The sequence below is a fragment of the Neophocaena asiaeorientalis genome, unplaced genomic scaffold, assembly GCF_003031525.2.
Source record: "Neophocaena asiaeorientalis asiaeorientalis breed wild unplaced genomic scaffold, Neophocaena_asiaeorientalis_V1.1 scaffold51, whole genome shotgun sequence".
In the NCBI taxonomy this organism is placed as follows: Eukaryota; Metazoa; Chordata; class Mammalia; order Artiodactyla; family Phocoenidae; genus Neophocaena; species Neophocaena asiaeorientalis.
In genome coordinates, this window is record NW_020173335.1 from 2,588,359 (window position 1) to 2,602,916 (window position 14,558).

Sequence of the window (14,558 nt, forward strand, 5' to 3'; positions counted from 1 at the left end):
ATGTCTCCAACCATAAATTCTCCTCCTCATTTAGGGGCCCCAAATACTAGGTAGTTAGGTAGATAGATAGATAGATAGGTAGACAGATAGTCACTAGCACTTTAAAATTATCATAAAGGCTCCAGTTAGTGGTAAGGTGCAGCTGATGGGAGACTGTGTACATCTCTCTCAAACTCCATATTCAATAAAATTACATTGTTTGAAATTGAATTTGAATATTTACACAGAAATCAGCAAATACTCAGAAAATCCTACTCCCCCCTCCAAGGGACTGGGAAACATTTCCCATCATACCACTACTTCCAGAGTTAGACCAAGCTGTGGGAGCCCTGGTGCCAACCTGCAGTACCTAATACAACACTTGCAGGTAAGACATGTGTACCATGAAAGCACAGGCAGACTGAGCCTGGACAGGTGGGTGGTTAGTGTTCTCTAGATCTTGAAAAGTAGAAAAGCGAACTCCTTATATTGCTCCAATCTGTTCACCTCCTAGACGATCCCTCTCAGCTAATGGCAATTACATTCACATGTCATTTAAGCAATCTGTACATCAAGTTCCTCGTCCATAAATGGGGATGCTAATAACATTTATATCATAGGGTTGTTCCGACGATTACATGAGCTGTGATTGGCAAAGGGCTTAGAATAATGTCTGGAATAGTTGTGATTCCCTGAAATCGTATGTGAGTGTTTAAATAATTGCTCAGAGTAAAACCTGTGGAGTCAGGCTTGCTCCGTTCATTCTCTCATATCCTAGATTTGAAACTCCAGGAAATCCTTTTATTTTGCCTTTTAAAATGTACATCTGGATCTGACCTCATCTTACCACCTCTCCTGTGACTACCATGTATCAGGGCTCCATCGTCCCAATCAGAGCTATTTTGATTGTCTGCAGACCCCCCCCCCGCCACAATCTGTTCCTGAAACAACAATCAGAGCGATGATTTTCAGTCATTTTTAGACTGCATCCATTTCTCAACTGGAAACCCTCCAGGGCTCTCTACTTCCCTAGGGTAAAAGCCAGTGTCTTTACAATAGCCTTGGCTTTGCTCTGAGCTCTCCTGGGACACGATACCGTCTCAGTCTATCCAGTCTGGCCGTCCTAGCCATCCTAGAATGGAGGGGCAGTAGGGAGTACAGTAGGATTGTTAAAACAAGAACAGGGGAGAAGGAAGATGGACACAGTGAAGCAGTGGGGGCAGGCGTGAAGGGCGGGGTTTAAGTTGTACAGAGAAAACAAGTAAGAGATAGAGTAGGAGCAGGTCAGGAATTTTGTCCAAAGCAGATCAATTAAGAGCTTGATCTGTACCCAGTCCCTTGGAAATAGGCTTAGTATGAAGAAGGCAATATAGCAGCCACAACTAGTACCTGCAGAGAACCTGGCAACCCTGAATGCCCGTGAGTCCTGGGTAGACACGGGTCAAGTGTGGTCTGGCTTTGTTGTGCAGTATCGGAGCTGGGGACCCTGTGCAAGTCTGGACAAAAAAGATTTCCAAATCTGGTGGTATGTAGAATACACTCCGCTAAGAATATTGACCTCCTCCTCTCCTAGAAAAGTGATGGGAATTGAATGTTCCTTGGGAACACTGGGATGGGTTTAGGATGAGGGCAAAGGTTAACACAGCGAAGAACAAAACCGTGGCAACCAAGGCACTTGGGAGAATCAACCTTGATCCAGCTCATGGATAATCTTCCTTTTCCTTGAGACAGAGAAAACATAGACCAAGAACAAATATACTGTGTCATCTTTAAGGTCTCATCTTGATAAGGTCGGGATTATAAACCAAACAAGCAGATAATCAAAAAGAAAACAAATATAAAAACATTGCACTAAGGAAAAGATCCCGCAACAAAATCTACTGGGATTTCAGCACAGAATCAGGATGGGATCCTGTCTTTCTTACAGACCAGCCTCATCTTCTGCCTTTTCTCCTCTTCTGGTACCGATCTCTGTCTATTGATCCTGTTCTGGTCTGTACATGTACCTTTTAGGCTTTGTGTCTCATCCATGAGCTTGCTGTTAGCTGCCAGTATCTAAGAGTCAATACCCCTATGATGACTTGGCTGTGGCTTGTCCACTGGCTACTTGCTTTGCTTAGATCCCTATGCTTTAGGTCCCTGATGGTACAGTAGGCTCTAGTGTTGTAATCTCTCTGCTGCTGCCTCTTTGTCCCCTGCATCCACCCCGTCCTGGTTTTCTCCAGACCACATCCTTGGGTTAACCCAGGGTACCCTCAGAGATACACCCACGGAGGTAGACTCTGTGCAAACACCTCAGAACAGGATAGAAAATTCCATCAGAGCACAGCCAGGTACCAGATAAAAGATTCTGGAGTGCTGACAAGCTCAAGGCTTGGTCTTGGAAAATTTGTTCCAACTGAGGGTTTAGGACTTGGTGATCAATCATTTCTACTCAGCAGCTGAGGCTGCTGGCTCCCCACAGAGTTCCCGTAGCCAGCGTGCCCTCCCCCAGCGGCTCAGAGTAGAGGAGCTCAAGCTTAGAACTACTACAGCTTCCTCCAGAGAACTGCCCTCGCCTTTGGCGGAGAGGAGCTGCCCCTCCCAGAGAGGCTTGGGGCCTTACTCTCCCCTTCCCCATCAGCCCACCTAGATTAGATTTCAGATCTCACTTTTTGTGTAGGTGGAGCTGGGGGGAACGAGGTTTCCACCACATAATCACCAGGTAATGTGGTTATGAGTCTGTGACTTTGTGCTGATTGCGTGCTGTCAATTAAAATGATCCTGCTTCTGACCTAGAAATAAAATCTACCTTGTGACTTGGAGGTTTTTTTGTCAATTCAAGCATTAATAACTTTCTCTAACTCTGATTAGGGAATTATTTCCAGATGAGAGCTCTGATACATCTTCTTGGACAAGCTGTCAAACCCACACTTCATCAAAGGTGCCTCACCCCTGTGATGACTTGCATCTTTTGGAGGTAATAGATCTTTAGACTTATAAAAAAGAGGTAGGAGGTGGTGTGTGAGTTCCTCTCATCAAACTGCATTGATGTGAAGCTCTAGAGAGGGGTATTGGAATCTGTTTCCATGGCAACTGCTTCACTGCTCAAGGGGAAAAACAGGACAGCAATTGAAGTCTGTATTAATAGCAGCTCTAAATATAATCAGTAATGTGCTGAAATCAAGTGAAAAAACCACAAAAAAGCAATAGGTAAAACTTACAACCATGCAGCGTGGGGTTGAAAAATGAGGTGTTGTACAAATATTATTGCAACTACAATATGCTTTAAGAATTACAGGAATGGGGGCTTCCCTGGTGGCACAGTGGTTAAAGAATCCGCCTGCCGATGCAGGAGACACGGTTTTGAGCCCTGGTCTGGGACGATCCCACATGCCGCAGAGCAACTAAGCCTGTGCGCCACAACTACGGAGCCTGTGCTCTAGAGCCCACGAGCTGCAACTACTGAGCCCATGTGCCACAACTACTGAAACTACGTGCCACAACTACTGAAGCCCACATGCCTAGAGCCTGTGCTCCACAACAAGAGAAGCCACTGCAATGAGAAGCCCGCGCACGGCAAGGAAGAGTAGCCCCCACTCGCTGCAACTGGAGAAAGCACGCACGCAGCAACGAAGACCCAATGCAGCCAAAAATAAAATAAATTCAACAGACTAGACTTAAAAAAAAAAGAGAATTACAGGAATGGTGGGTGACAAATACAGTTTTGAGGAGAATCAACTATTATTTTATTTGCCCATTCATTCGGGTGAATGAATCTGAATCTGTAGAATCCTGATCGTATGTCAGCCACGAGTAGGATCTGAAGGCACAGAGGTATGTCAGGACTCTCTCTTTCTTACAGGCTCTCATGGTTTTATGCGGACAATAGAAAAAAACCTACTGTGATTATAACGATGCTTTATTCGTCTACCCAACACCATTCTAAGCATTTCCCACTGTGTAGCAGTCAGGAGGTTAGGGATTTGTATGGGATTAATATCACACGCAGCTCCAGGGATAATTCAAAGTCGTTTACTATAGTTATTGTTTCAGCAGTGAGCGGGTAACCAAGGTGTAAACCTATATGACATTCTTTCATCTACAGGGGTTGGCTTCTGCACGAAGCTCAGAAATCTTGTTTGGTGGCTGTGAGATGCTTCTAATTTGTTTTTCTCCTAGAGGTGAAAGAGGGGTCACGTAGAGTCTGTTGCTTCAGGAAGCCACCCACCTGGGGACCAGCCTGAGGAAGTCAGCCGTTGACAAGGGCACAGCCAAGAGAGTGACAGAGAATCATAGCCAGATGTGACCCAGCGACACTGAGGCCAGTTCTATCCCTGCCTGTTCCAGTGACACCAGCCAAGACCACTTTTTTTTGTGGATGCTTGAATTGGGTTTTTAGGTTTCCTGCTGTCTGGAAACAAAAAAAAGCATGGCACCAATGACAAATGACAATACCATGGAATAAGTAGAGTACTGGAAATAAGCAGAGGGGTTGACGTACAGAGGAAGAATAAATCAGGGAGAGAGGAGGGGACAACTGGCTCATCTGGCAGAAAGGAGTGCAGGAAAGATCAGAAAGGTCCTCTCCCGTGAGGGAGAGAATTCAGCGCTTCTGTCTGCGTAGCTCCCGACTATTGCTGGAGAAATGGGCCTCTCCCAACCCAGGCTCTATGCCTGGGGGGATGTGCCATGGACCCAGAGGGGCTTGAGCCCAAGTGCCCTTCACTTACACCGCCCTTTGCGGGGGCCGGGTGGATGTGCTAGCCCCAGCTGCACATCAGCACCTTGCCCCCGGATGGAGGTCACTCTCCAAAGCCTGGTGGTGTTTCTGGGCCGTGGGCAGGGGAGGGGTGCCAACAGCACTGCTTCTACTTTTCCTGACCTCCAGTTCACAGCCCCTGGTGGACCCCATGGAGCTACTGGCCCTTATCTTTGACCCCGACGATGGATGCTGCTTCCTGCCCTTCTTCAGGCCTGCTCTGCACACTCATGGCCCAAGGTTGCCCAGCCACGTGCCCAGCCATGTGAGGGAAAGGCGAATGCAGACTTGGGGTCACCGTCTGTGACGATCCTCTCTCCTCAAACCCAGCGCCTCTGGCTTCGCGGACCCCACATGTGTCTCGGCCCGTGATACCCCTGCCTTCTTCTTGGGCCCTTGTTGCCCTGGCCACAAGTTGGAAGATGCCCACGGGAGACTTCTGAGGTGACTCGAGTCCCCTGTGTGTATCCCTTTCTAGGGATTCCAGCTGCTGCAAACCATTTGTGCTGGCTCTCCAAGGCCTTCAAAGGATTGCTTATATGTGTTTACAACTTTTAAAGTTATTTTTGGTAGAAGATTTCATTCAGTATAAGCTACACCGTTGGGCCCAGGGCTCAAAATTGTATCCATTGAGTTTTAATTTCTATTATCGTTTCTAAATGTTACTTTAAAATTTCTTTTAAATATGTGCTCAATCATTTTTATTCCCTCTTATTGCATGCTCACTTTGTTGTCCCTTAAGCATTATTTATATAGTATATACTAAATTTATATTTGGTTTCTAATTCTAAAATTTCTCTTATTTTTGAATATTGGTGATTTCTGATAGTCATCTCATATAAACTGATATTCTTTTGTGGAAAATTTAAATTTGAGAATTGTTTCTTTTTAGAGAGCTTGCAGACAGTGGTTATATGTTTTTCCTTATTTGTCCTGAGTCTAGGTTTAAAGTACGAAGGTCTTTGAGAGTAATGGCCTCTGACACAATGCTGAAGCAGAAGTTACACACTTTATTCTTGAATTGTGTTCTCCGTGGAAAACTTAGAAAAGTGATAAAATGTTTAGTGATGAACTTAGATTCACTAAGCTTCTCACACAGTTAAAAGCTTCAGCTGTTGAAGTTCCATACTCATCTTTTAAATGTTTTAAAATTTATTTAAAAATTAATATATTTTACAGGGAAAGTTATTCACCTGTTAGCTAAAATTCGACTAATTTTAAAGGATTTTTTTTTTCTTAAAGAAAAGGACAATGTCTTGTTTTCCAAGGTCCAGTAAATGAATAAGTGAAAATAAGCTTTGGTTTGGTTTGAAACATACGACAGAGTGGTAGTTGAATTCTTCATCAAACTAAAATGAAAAATCTATAAAACTAATCAAGGCAGTCTAGTTCTGCCACTTGGCAGATGGCAAATTTGGCCTGATTAGAATTGTCATATTTGAGGCTGTGTGTAGGAGGGATCTGCTTAACTGTGCTGAGACCAGACAGGACGGGAAGAATTTGGGTCTGACACCAGACATTATATCTGGGAAGGTCCTAAGGTGGTGGCTGCGGAAGAGGGTGGAGAACAGACAGAGCTGAAAGCTCCTGGGGAGTCTGGCCTGGAAGATGGGATCCCAAATTCCCCTTGACGGCGAGATCCTAGAAGAAGGTCAACCCTCTTCTCCACAGCTACATCCAAAGGGACTCGACAGTGCCTGTCCCAAAGTACTTGCTGCAAGGATATTTTAAATGAAAAAAACAAAATGACTAATGTAGGAGTCTAAAGATATGGCAACAGACACCTCAGGCTCTGATAACCCCTTACAAGTGTCTGCATAGGAGGGAGAAACCTGCCTGGAGAAAGACCGTTTAAAACCATCCAACAACTTGGTGACCCCTCCGCTGAGTGTGAGCAAAAGGCAGTGGTCAACTCTGAATCTCTTTCTGGCCGTGATAAGTAAACATTTCTAAGGTCTATTTTTCCCCACCACAGTGTCCTGGTAATGACTGAGTTAACTTCTTTTTGGTATGCTAAGGGCTTTTATTTATTAATTGATATAATCCTCACACCAACCCTATGAGGTGTTATTATTAAGAAAACTAAAACTAAAATCAGTAATTATTGTTCTGGTAATATTGTTCTGGAGGTCTAACCAGCTGGAAGATGTCAAATCACCCGGGGGGAAGTCCTTCCCGGTGTGATCCACACGTAATACCTTGTATGACAAATGCCCCGTGATGTCAATTACATTGCTAAAGATCTCTTGACTGTAGCCTCCCAGCGGTTACCATAGACTAATTCTAAATAAAGGCAAAAATCACTGAAGGTTTGAATCCAAAGTAGCCAGGAAAATGTACCTGATTATCTTTTTTTTTTTTTTTTTTGCTGTACGCGGGCCTCTCACTGTTGTGGCCTCTCCCATTGCGGAGCACAGGCTCCGGACGCGCAGGCCCAGTGGCCATGGCTCACGGGCCCAGCCGCTCTGCGGCACGTGGGATCCCCCCGGACCAGGGCACGAACCCGCGTCCCCTGCATCGGCAGGCGGACTCTCAACCACTGCGCCACCAGGGAAGCCCACCTGATTATCTTTTAAGTCCTTTGCTAAGTATAGAAGGAAATAGTGAATCAAATTCTGGATAATTTGCTGGATTAGTAATTCAGTAAGATTGATGACTGTTTCTTGAACCTGAAACTAAGTGTTGATCACTGTTTTACCCACTGGTGTTTTCTTATGGTCTCCTTAGAGAATGCTCAGTCAGCCGCGTCATCCTTGCAAGAAAAAGAGAGCAGGTGAATAAGCCATGACTTCTGTGGATTGAGCACTGTGTAAGTGCTTTATGTACATATAACATAGAATTTAATTGTTAGAACAACACTTGAACTGGATACAATAACCCCAGTTTTTCAGATGAGGATATTGAGCAAAATGAACTTTCTTGGTCTCTTAGTCCAGGCTAATAAGTCTATGGTAATAAGAAATTACCATAGACTGGGTGGTTAAAACAACAAACATTTATTTCTCACGGTTCTGAAGGCTGGAAGGCTGAGATCGGGGTGCCAACGTGGCCAGGCTCTGGTCGAGAGCCCTCACCCTGGTTGGCAGGTGGCTGTCTTCTGGCTGTATCCTCACCCAGCCCAGAGCAGAGAGAGAAGAGGCATGCTCTTCTGTCTCTTCTTACAAGGGCACTAACTCCACCACAAGCGCATCACCTTCATGATCTCACAACCTCCCGAGGGCCTCATCTCAAAACACCATCGCATTGGCCACTAGAGTTTCAATATGTGAATTTTGAGGAGCAACAACATTCAGTCCACAGCACCCCCCGAAAGCACCTCGCTGAGGTAAGAGTATTTTGTTTACAAGTTCCTCAGCTCCACTGAATTTAAATGCAGATTTATTGTCATCAGCTCTATTGTCTGGTTGTTTCTATGTCCTAAGTAATTAGTGCAAAGGTAAAGCAAAGAGCATTGCCTTTGAGCTGGTGATGACCTCAATCAAGGTTGTCTTCATACCCCAGAGACCTGCAAAATAATGTGCCTTTTGAACCAAAGCATTGGTTATTTCCTGTAGGGAAATAATTGGGGTGTGTTTTATTTACAGAAGCAACATGTTCATTCTTATAAAAATAATTGATTTTCTTCTACGTGTACTTTGTATCTGTTCACCTTTTCAACTGCAGAACCCATTCCAAGCTTCTTACCAAAGTTCTTTGGCTTGTACTTTTTGGCTACGATACACATTACATGTGGGCATGGGAACCTGAGGACTGCCTTTCGGAAACCACTGTGATTTTACCGTAGAAGGTATCTTTATGGACGCAGAACTGGTGCTGGTCTGTGGAGGATCTGATTTCTTTCTGTGATTCTGTGATTCTCCTCCACACCCAGCCACGAGGGCTCCTGGTTTTCATTCCATGGATTGTGAATGGCAGAGTCTCTCTCAACTTTCTTCTTTTCCCAGTATTTACAGGTTATGACCTTGCTTTGAGCAAGGGCCTCGAATCATAGGGCTGGGTGGGGAAGGCGAGTGGCTGAGTATGTGATGTAACCTGTTCTCTGTGTGTTCTAAGCCAATGGATGCAATGTCTAGGAGGAAACAGAGCACTGTCCATGAAGGGAGAAAAGGTACAGAGCGGCCTCACATAATGTGGTTTTGAGTCTTCTGAACTTCTTACTTTATCCTTCCTCTTTTGGCATTTTCCTCTCTTCTTCCTGACCTGTCCCATTCTTTTTGGGGTTTGTCCACCAGGGCAATGGGTCTCAAGCATAGGCATGCATCAGATAACTGGAGGGCTCGTTACCATACAGATTACGTGGCTTCTCCAGATTTTCTAATTTAGCGGATCTGGAGTGAGGTTGAAGGCTTGCATTTCTGATAAATTCCCAGGTGGAGCTGATACTGCCGGTCCAAGGCCAGAGTTTGAAAACCACTGGTCTAGGGATTCTCAGCTGCCAACTGGCAAACTGCCAACGCCTGGAAGTGGGACAGGGAGGATGGGCTCTTCCCTGACCTTGCACCCCATTTCCTGCCTGGAAACCAGTGTGTACTGCTAGGGCCTCTGTGTCTCCGAATAAAACATGAAAATCCCTCCATCAGGGTTTGCCTGTAGTTCTTTCCTGGGGCTTGAATGCATAGGGTGGACGGGCCAGATACATGACACTAACACATTCTGTCTTTTCTAATCCAGTTTCTTTATCAGTTTATAACCGTGTGTGCGTGTGTCTCAGAGCCCAACAATTTATCAGATGTGCCACACATGTCTGAACCATCGTGGGGAACACAACTGAGTCTCAAAACAAGATACCAGTGTAAAAACGACCCCAGATTTCTCTCTGTCTTCTTTTCCTGTCCTTTTAAGATGTTTATTTATAGCTCCATTTCTAATGTGCCCAATTTAATCTAGGATTGCCAGGGGGCCTTCCTTCCTTTACTTGTACTTCACCAGCAGCTTATTTCTTTGACACCAACTTGCTTTCGGGGAGGAGAGGAGAGATCCTTCCTCTGCTCTGCACTAGTTTCCTGCAAGGAGCCTAAGGATTGAGAGTGCTTTATCCCATCTTCATCCCTCCACACAGGCTGAAAACCACTGCTGCTTGGGGCGTTCTGTCCTCAGACAAGAACGACCCAGGGCTAGTGTGTCTGTCCGTCCTGGCTTCCCTGGGAGTGTGGGTTGGAAACAGAGAATTGAGGCCTTCAGTATCCACGGCTGAAACAGAGAAGCTTAGCTGTCTAGACTGTCTGGGGCTTTTAGAAGGAACTTACCTCAGACTTAGCCCACTTTTTCTGTACTCCACAATGAGTCTGTGTGTTCTTGGGTTTTAGAATTATAAAACAGTTGCTTATTATTATCACATGCATAGATCATCTAATTATCTAGAAGCGAAATGACAACCTTACAAACATCTGTTGCTTCCAATATGTGTCAACTTGACTGTCATATATTTTACCTGTTTCCTATACTATGCTGTGTTTCTGGAAACATTGCTCAGTTTCTGGGCACGTGGTGGGACCATCCTAACACAAACACAACTTTAAATAAACGGAACCAACGTTCCTAGGGAGATGAGGCTAAAGGGATCATTGTGGGAGATTTCTACACCGGGAAAAGGCAAGGTTACTCTTCACCAGATATAACAGTAGACAGAGGGGAGGAGACCCAATGCAGTGAAAGGCCAGCCTGTGCATCCCCTGGAAATAGGCTTATTGGCGCTCTCTTGGTCGCACGTGAGAGATGGACCTAGGACACTCAGCATCGCTTCATAGATGGGTGAATCTAGCTTTTGTTTTTTTTTTTTTTTTTTTGCGGTACGCGGGCCTCTCACTGCTGTGGCCTCTCCCGTTGCGGAGCACAGGCTCTGGACGCACAGGCTCAGCGGCCATGGCTCACAGGCCCAGCTGCTCCGCGGCATGTGGGATCTTCCCGGACCGGGGCACGAACCCGCGTCCCCTGCATCGGCAGGCGGACTCTCAACCACTGCGCCACCAGGGAAGCCCGGGTAAGTCTAGCTTTGAGAAGACATGGGGTTTTCTTTGAAAGTACTTCTCCTATTGAGACTAGGTGTGGTGGCATGGGTCAATAGGAGAAATGTCCTTAGCAGTGTGTCATCAGTGTCAGATAAAAGTGCACGTATCTCTACAACACATAACACAAAACCTGTAACTTCTTTATGAGGTTTTAAAGACAGATCTAAGCATTAAACCCCTTTGTAACAAAATTTCAAAGCTTATCAGGCTAAGAGTGTTTCAGCAACAGGTCAGGCCAGCTTGGTCCCGCCCAGGCCTGCTGTTAGGATGGGTAGCAAGAGTACTAGCAAATTCCTCATGACAAGCAGGTCAGAGGTCAGACCCAAGAACTGAGGCTAAAGCCAGGATTATGATTCTAAGAGAGCTGTGGGTCCTACAGGTCAGGAGGGTGGTGGGCAAGTGTTAGGGACCCTGGGGGCGAGTCTGGACAGCACAGACCAGGGATAGAGTATCCATCTGTGGGTCTATAGCCTATGTAACAAGTCTGGGTCAACCACAGCAAGGAAAAGCTTAATACTTAGGTCTTCAGTGACTGGAGCCCTTACGTATCCCTCTGGTGGGTGAGCTTGTTCCCACGGTAGCAGCAAACAGCAAACAGTACACCTGACAGACGTGGGGAAAGGAGAGTCCTTCCTACTGTCGGCCCTGGTCCTGGACTTCTCCCAGGTTGAAGGAGAAACAGCCTTTCCACACGTGGATCTTTCCCTTGGAAGACCTGAAGGATTCAAAGATTATTTCCCTGACAGTAAAACCTAACGCGTATCACTTGACTGTGAAAAGCTGTTAATTTGCCTCTGAAACTAGCCATTTAACCTTTAGAAGAGTGAATTATACCCTGCACATTGGACATTTTTCAAACTATGGGTTTCTGGGCCCCTCCTCACAGCAATTCAAGGAGAATCTCTGGGGAGCTGGATGAGACCTAGGCGTCTATTTTTTAAATTTTCAGTGATTTCGTTGTTCTTCAAGTTTTTAATTTAATTCTTGAATGATGAAAGTATCAGGACCTCTTCATTGTAAATAAAAAAGATGTAAAACATTTTTACTCTCTTACTCCCTTTCTGTATGGGGGTATAATGGCTATATCCACAATATAAAGAATATAAATGAATATTTGTTTAACCACCACCTCTTTCAGTTTTATTAAAGGATAAGATATATACGGAAAAGTGCACAAATAGTAAATGGATGGCCAAGGAATTATTCCCAAATAAATATCATCTAGGTCAAGAAATAGAACATTAGGGAGTTCCCTGGTGGTCCAGTGGTTAAGACTCAGCTCTTTCACTGCAGGGGCCCAGGTTCAATCCCTGGTCAGGGAACTAAGATCCCGCAAGCTGCATGGCATGGCCAAAAAAAAAAAGAAATGGAACATTGCCACAAACCCATGTTACTTCTCCATAAGTATATAAAAAATGCCCGGGTTATTTTACTGGGCCACACCATTGTCTTATTGTCTACCTTTCCGCTTTGTTTTGCTCATAGATTTATTTTTTAATGGAGAGAGAATACTTTAGGTATGAGGTAATATTATCATATCAGTCTCTCTGAGCTAATAATATTCAGAGCAGTAACAAATATTTTGAGTGTTCTATGTGTCCTCACGTGGTGTATGTGAATGTTATATCGTGACAACAAATTTTCAAACCATGACTCACTCAAGGAATTCAGGCTTATTTTTCTAAAATTGAATGGAACTTCGCTCTGGAGCCCCATGACACCTGACGGGAGAAAATACCTTTCTGTTCAGTTTCAGCCGTGACCTTGAGCAACAGATGGGAATGGTTGCACATTCCAAAGTGTGGTGTGGGATCGCTGTGCCTGGGACGGCGGCTGCTGTCTTGGGGAGCCTGAGGTTGCTGAGGCAGAGGATGTGACTGTGTCTGTTGGACCATTTGTGGGAGATGCACACAGGCCTAAGTGAGAAAGCCAGCCTGCTGGTTATCTCAAATGCTTTCCAGGAGAAGGGCCTGAAGAAACAAGGTGATCTCCGCAGAATAGTGGGCTGCCAGATTCCAAGGGGCTGAGCAGACATCGACAGCCAGTCAGAGAGGCCACGATCTTCAAAGTGACTGCACCTTCCCCCCTAAAGCGGACACGCAGGCCCAGCGGCCATGGCTCACGGGCACAGCCGCTCCGCGGCACGTGGGATCCTCCCGGACCGGGGCACGAACCCGTGTCCCCTGCATCGGCAGGCGGACTCTCAACCACTGCGCCACCAGGGAAGCCCTTGGCCATACTTTTTTGAGGAACAGCAAGCTGCCCGAGAGGGGAAATGCTTAAACATAAAAGAAATGTGAACATCTCGACTACTACATAGAATCTAACTTTTGATTCGTTTATGTGTGTGTATGTGTGTGTCTGTGGCTCAAATGATGGAGAAATTTTTAAAAGTCGGACTACAGAAATTATGCCTGAATTTTTATCCAAAGGAGTTGAAAAGGGCTACTAGTGCCCAGAGTGGGTTTGAATAGGCAGTGGGAAGAATGATTCAAATTGTTTTCTGATTCTATCTGCTGAGCCCTGTTTATCCAGTGTATTTGTAATATCAGTATATTAGCGACACCCATGATTCCATGAGCTGCTTCCTAATTCTACCAGAGACCTTCCCCTTCGGCAGTGGTGACTCCCTGTCAGATGCCAGGGCTGGGAGAAGGGCCTCCAAGAAGTTCAATGAGGTGTCAGGGACAAACATTTTGGGGGCGAGAGGAGGAGTCTACCTAGTTTACTAAGTCAGACAACTCTTATCTACTTCCTAAGCATTTTGCTGCTAAAGAAACCTGCTTTGGAAACAGCTAGCAGAGTCTTCTGCTTAGTAGAACCCGGCCTCTGCCAAAGACTTACTTTTACTTTTTAAAGACTTCAGGTCAGTTATTCTTCTGAATACTGAAAATAACAAGATAGTTTTACAAACTGGCTTGGTTATAGTTTCCTTTCAAAAAGTTAATATTTACTATCTAGAAAATAATTCTGCACTCATGGAAGTATGCTTTAAGAGTATTGCTACCATATGATCCAGCAACCCCACTCCTGGGCGTATATCCGGAGGAAATCATGGTTTGAAAGGATACATGCACCCCAGTGTTCATTGCAGTGCTGTTTACAATAGCCAGGACATGGAAGCAACCTAAGTGTCCATCAACAGAGGAATGGATAAAGAAGATGTGGCACATATATACAATGGAATATTACTCAGGCATAAAAGAGAATGAAATGATGCCATTTGCAGCAACATGGATGGACCTAGAGATGATCACACTAAGTGAAGTAAGTCAGAAAGAGGAAGACAAATATCATATGATATCACTTATATGTGGAATCTAAAAAAAAAATGATACAAATGAACTTATTTGCAAAACGGACTCACAGACTTAGAGAATGAATTTATGGTTACCAGGGAGGAAGGTGGCAGGGAGGGATAGATTGGGAGTTTGGGATTAACATATACACACTACGATATATAAAGCAGACAACCGACAAGGACCTACTGCATAGCCCAGGGAACTCTCCTCAATATTCCGTAATAACCTAAATGGGAAAAGAATTTGAAAAAGAATAGATACATGCATATATATAACAATCACTTTGCTGTATACCTGAAACTAACACAACATTGTAAATCATCTATTCTCCAATATAAAATAAAATTAAAAAAAGAGTATTGGAGAACAAAGGAAATCAATTTGATGCTAAAGTTCTCATGCAGTTTAGCCAGAATCTATGGGTGCTTCTAAGAAGAATGGTCTGAGTTTGAGCGCTACAGGAACAGTTCTAGTATAATTTTTGGTATTTGATCACTTGGAAGTTTATCCTTTCCTTCTACACATATT